The sequence below is a fragment of the Humulus lupulus genome, chromosome 9, assembly GCF_963169125.1.
Source record: "Humulus lupulus chromosome 9, drHumLupu1.1, whole genome shotgun sequence".
Taxonomy (NCBI): domain Eukaryota; kingdom Viridiplantae; phylum Streptophyta; class Magnoliopsida; order Rosales; family Cannabaceae; genus Humulus; species Humulus lupulus.
In genome coordinates, this window is record NC_084801.1 from 124,885,814 (window position 1) to 124,890,441 (window position 4,628).

The 4,628-nt window shown below is 31.0% G+C and overlaps 1 long non-coding RNA gene across 1 annotated transcript; it reads left to right on the forward strand.

The window, feature by feature from the left end:
* Positions 1–267: 267 nt before the first annotated feature.
* On the forward strand, positions 268–1,653 carry LOC133802300 (uncharacterized). The gene is made up of 2 exons (XR_009877237.1): positions 268–640; positions 1,262–1,653. It is a non-coding gene; the product is annotated as an uncharacterized LOC133802300 (long non-coding RNA).
* The last annotated feature ends 2,975 nt before the right edge of the window (positions 1,654–4,628 follow it).

The following is a 4,628-nucleotide window of genomic DNA, read 5'->3' on the forward strand; positions in this document are numbered from 1 at the left end:
GGCCTTGGGCTGTCCGAGTGGGCTTTGGTTATTTTTAGTCTTTTGTATTTTTATCCTTTGTATTAGGCTTCCGACGGAGAAGCCAAGGGTATTTATATCCTCTATGGGCATGGGTCATACCCGGCCCAAGCCCAGTACTCCTGTGAGCCTTTAAATACAGGTGACAGAGCACTGAAGAAAGGACCTCTCTTCGACAGAGCACTAAAAAATTATAAATAATATTTTGGTTTAAATTTTTATTTAATATGTTTATGTCATTATTTTATATAATATTATTTATTTATTTAAAATTTATATGACAATAATATAAATTTAATAAAAATAATTAATATATAAATTCTTTAAATATAATTAAGTAAGCGAGTATTTTAGTATATACTCGTTTTTCTACATTATTTTTTCATCAGATTTACACCGTTGGATTAAACTGAATCCAACGGTCAAATTTAGGGCAAACTTAAAAGAAAAAAGAAAATCTAAAAAAGTCATTCTCCTCTCTTCACGAGATCTCTCTGCATCTTTGGTGGCTTTTTATCGTTGGTCAGCCTACTTCCTCCCTTAACGCATCAATTATGGTTTCTCGTCGTCGATTTCCTTGTTGTCTGCCACCTGTAGCCATCGCTGCCGTCCTCCCCAAGAGGTTTGATCCTTGCCCTGTAAAGATACAAACCAAGCTATATATATCCACTTATTTCCGTGTTCTCCCCTTCGATTTCTTCAGTGAATCAATATAATTTGTTGTGGTTCTGTTATTAATTCATATACCCAAAAAGTAAAAGTGAATCCATTCTTATTATAAATGATTGTTGAAATCTTTTGAGTAATTAACCATGACAAATTTCAACCAAAGCTACTTTACTTTGTGGGAAACCAATTAAAGATTTTATGAGTCATTTACAGTAAACAATATTAGATTTTGATACAATGAAATCAAAATATGTAAAAAGTTAAATCAATTCAAATATTGAAACACAAGTTTATATAAGAGGAATAGAAATTCTTTAAAAAAAAAGAAAGAAAGAGAAAAAAAGAAATTAATAAACTAGGTAGAAAAAGGAAAAGAAAAAAAGAAGCAACAATACGTTAATTGCTCAAAGGAGATACCAACAATTATTTATAATAAGAATGAATTCATTTGAATTTTTGGGTATACGAATTAATAACAAAATTATAAGAAATTGAAGTACTGGTTCACTCAAAGAAACGAATGTGAGAACATGGAAATGAGTGGATATATGTAGCTTGATTTGTTTCTTTACAGGCAAAGGATATAATATCTTGGGAGGATGGCAGCGACCGCTACAGGTGGTGGACAGATGACAACGACAACAAAAGAGCAGAATAGATGCGTTAAGGGAGGAAGTGGCTTCACCGGCGATAAAAGGCCAGCAAAGATGAAAAGAGATGTCGTGAAGAGTGGAGGGTGACTCTTTTAGAATCTGTTTTCTTTTAATTTTGACCGTTGGATTCAGTTTCATCCAAGGGTGTAAAACTGATGTAAAAAATAATGTAGAAAAATGTGTCTATTGAACGGGTCCCAATATATATATGTATAAAAAATGTACATGCAATTGGCCCTTAGTTAACTCTACAAACCGAATGCATTATTGGTTTTATCATTAGCAATTGAAGGGCATTTAGAACTTTGGTTTTTTCATTAGCAATTGAAGGGCATTTAGAACTTTTTTCATACTTATCAACTTAGGTCTAATAGATACCAAGAAAAACAAGGCGTTCTAAACCCTAGAAGGCCATTGTTGTGGTTCATGGTTTCATGCATGTTCATCTAATTTATCTATGTGAAGACTTCGCACTCACTTGTTAAAAAGAGAAAGGCCATGCCATGTGAAATACGTGATATTCCCTCTTTAGTTGGTTGTACATTGAATTGAGGAGTAAGCAAAAGTAAATTATGTAGTCAAGTCAACATATAACAAGTCAACAAGGTCACTTAAAATGTTGGATGATGTGGCAAATTGTGATACTTAATTACTTGTTTTATTATATTATTATTTTGCTTTCGTGATTATTAATTAGAGATTATTTATTGTCAAGATAATTTGTGTATAATTTTTGCTATAATTTTTTTTTACAGACAAATGAAGATCTTATTATGAAAAATCTTGTATTCAACAACCACAAATATAGCCAAAGTAGCTATAATCTTAGTATGACGAGAATCTTAAAATATTATTTTATTTGTTACAAGTTTAGATTTTTTTTAAGTGGGAAAAGATTCATTGAAGATAATATTCAATCCAGCTAAATATATATAGTTCAATTTTATTTTATTTTTTCTTTTAGAAATTTGTGGAATCTATACATAAACTAATTAAAAATAACAAATTACAGCAATCTTATGTGCAAACGTGCAACCAAACATAATCATTTTACATTCTCATAAATTTAAATCTAATTCAATGTTTACTTGGACAACCAAAGATTAGTTTACATAATTTTGAACAATCACATTACATTCTTTAACTTTTATATTAGGCAAAATATCAGTTTAATCCTTCTGTTTTTTTGAAATACGTCATCGGCAATTGTGTTTTGTTAAATGACAATTTAGACCATATATTTTGCAAAATAGATCCAAATAATACCTTCAATCTGATTTTTGTCAAATAAATTTTAATGCGATCAAAATACTCTCATGTTTTATTATTTAATAATTAAAAATGTATATTAACATTTTTTTTAATTAAAACTAAACAAAAACAAAATTTAAATTTAAAAAACATTTTGCCCAGATCTGATAAAGATATCGCTGAAGCTTGGAAAGCCCAAATGCGAGCTCTACAGCCATTGTTCATGGTTGGGGAGGGCAAAGATTAGATTTGGGAAGGACAAGATGAAAGGGCTGGGTTCGTGGATCCGATCGGTATTAGGTGGATCCTAGGTCATCGATTGTGGCTAGGGAGTGCAAGATCTGACATCGTGGTTGGGGAGGGCAAGATCTCAGGCACGTTTTTTTTTTTTTTTTAAAAATCTTTGTAATAATTTCAGATATGAGTTTGATTTGGATTTTGTGATATTTCCAAACGTAGTTAGATATGTGGAATGGTTTTATTTTAATCTTTTGTTGATTTGAGTTAGTAAAGTTTTAATTTTAATTTTGTTTTTTTATTCAGTTATTTATTTTAATTTTTAAAAATTAAATATTATATTTTTAAATTTAGTTTTAATATTTAACATTTAAAACTAATTTAATATAATTTAAAATTCAATATTTAATAAAAATACAGGGGTATTTCAGTCATATTTAAAAATATTTTGACCAAAATCAGACTTAGAGTATTATTTTGATAGATTTTTACAAAACACATGATCTAAAATATCATTTAACAAAATACATTGGCCAATCGCATATTCTTAAAAATACAAAGGCAAACACATGTATTTTCCCTTTATATTAACTGGAAATTATATGAAATATGGTCTTTTTTTTTAATAAGTTTGATAAAAAAAAGAGATTTTCAACTTTGTACATTTTTTATGGCATTTTTCTTCTTATTAACATTTTATAGGTTTTTTTACACATATTTTTGTAATATTATTTTTGCAATATGGTAGTAACATATTACCTATAACACATTGCATAGCCAAGACCGTTACATTAGGTACTTTTAAATAATGCAAGACTCTCTAATCAGTCATTCGACCATAAACGTGTGACTAAAGGTAATTAACAAGTTAGGTTTAAAAATTTTGGTCAAAAAAAGTAATCATTTCATTAAAAAGTTTAAGATTACGTACGGGATCCCAGAATAAACATTAAAAGGTCATTTACAATTCTTACCTAAGCGGCAAAATTAGGGTTCTACCCTAGTTCCTCTGAATCCCTGGTCGTGGTGGTCGAGCAAGCTGCATATGTACATGTCGCCACTGAAGCTTTCCAACTCATGGATGGTCCAGCTTCCCTTTTCCCTTACCTGCACCACAGAGCATCTGTGAGCCAAGGCTTAGCAAGAAAACTTAAACATCCTCAAAAGAAGATAATAACATATTACAGGATCATAATTAGCATGCCTAGCAGTAATAATCTTACTCGTGCATGCATTCAATTAAGATAAGTGACTATAGAGTCACACCGGGCCCGTTTCCCTAGATAAGTGACTGTAGAGTCACCCCGGGGCCCGTTGCCCTATTCTCTATATAACCATCCTTAGGGCTGGCCAAGCGTACCCGACACTTTATTTTCCAGGCGACCATAGGGTCGGTCAAGCGTATACCGTGCTCCTGAATAGGCCTGACCATATCGGCCTGTGCTCACCGCGCTATTGCCGCCCTTGACTTATAAGTCAATCTTTTAATCTTGTTTAGAGGGCCCCTAAATATGATTTTACTTCATTCTACTATCATCTTAGGGTTTCTATTCACCTAATCGTTTAGAACCTTGGATTATTGGTGATAAATTGTAATTGAGATTAGTGTCGAAGTTGGTTTTAATTATGATGAAGAATATAACCTAGGTTAAATAGATTGCATGTTTATGGATTTATTACATAGACTAACCTATGTCCATGAAACTTAATGCTTTCATTAAATTAAATCTTTGGAGTTCTCCTTTAGGCTGTTTAATGAATATAATTAATTAAGAGTGTTTGCTTTAATTAATTATATTG